We start from the raw sequence: 1,197 nt of genomic DNA, 5'->3' as shown, positions 1-1,197 counted from the left end.
TCTATCTATCTATCTATCTATCTATCTATCTATCTATCTATCTATCTATCTATCTGTCTGTTTACCTGTCCGCCTGCCCGTGAGATCGTTCGTTTATCGTACCATTTGTTGTTTTTCTTTTTGAGTTGTATATGATTGGCACACTGTGAGCTTCAAACTCCGACAAAATCCTGTACAATGTTACATTCTTTCAACTCTACCTCTGACTCTCTTCCTTTGTGAGTGGTTGGAGGCTGTCACTGGTACGTTCTACTTTTTGCTGTTTTTTCTATCTGTCAGCCTGCCTTATTTCACCCTTTCAATAAATGACCGTCTCTGTGTCAACGGGCTTCTTTTAACTCACAACTCCAACCCAACTTTTACTTTTTTTCATATCTTAACCTAATTTACTTTTTCTCGTTCATTAGGCACTTCTCTCTCTCTCCAAAAACCAATAAAAAAACCCCAAAAAACCAAAAACAAAGCCCAAACCAAACAACCCTAGGAACAAACGACTCCGTTTATGTGTGCAACGACACTTCACTCTGTCACTGTCAATTCCCTCATAAGTATTTATTGCTCCCACTACACCAGTCCATGAAACCTCTTGTTTTGTTTCCCGCGCAAACCAGAGCTGCTTTGTAAGGCCAACAGATCTGTCAAGGGTGAGTGGGACAGATTTTGACGAGGTGAAGCATTTAGGGGGGAAAGGGGGCTGGGGGTGGACTGGGTTCAATCTCAAGGAAAAGGAGAACGTTAAGTTTAACCACTGAATATTGAAATAAACCCCCAAAAAGCTCTTTATGTTTTTTTGGGATGTATTTTCACCATGCTAAAATTTACTTTCAAAGGTTTATACTAGTAGATCCAGGAAATCAATAGTTCATATCAATATGATAAAACAGGGCCGTTAACGAATTGGGCCCATTAAGGAGTAAAACGACCATTGCCAATCACAAGACACATCTCATCGTAGATTAAGGGAGAGGGGATGAATTCACAAATGAGCTGATTTATACAAGTCAAGCCTGAGTGTAAAGATCTTTAACGTCACTTTGAACACAATAACGATTATCGAAAAAATGGGACATATTACTTGAAAAAAAAACGTCTTAGATTTGGCGACTGTAAATGTAATAGAAATGAAAAATAAGAAAAATATCCACGCATCCTTATACATCAATCATACGCTCGAGTACACACACACACACACACACA

This window comes from Aplysia californica, unplaced genomic scaffold (assembly GCF_000002075.1).
Source record: "Aplysia californica isolate F4 #8 unplaced genomic scaffold, AplCal3.0 scaffold00629, whole genome shotgun sequence".
Classification (NCBI taxonomy): domain Eukaryota; kingdom Metazoa; phylum Mollusca; class Gastropoda; order Aplysiida; family Aplysiidae; genus Aplysia; species Aplysia californica.
This window is presented reverse-complemented; position numbering follows the sequence as displayed.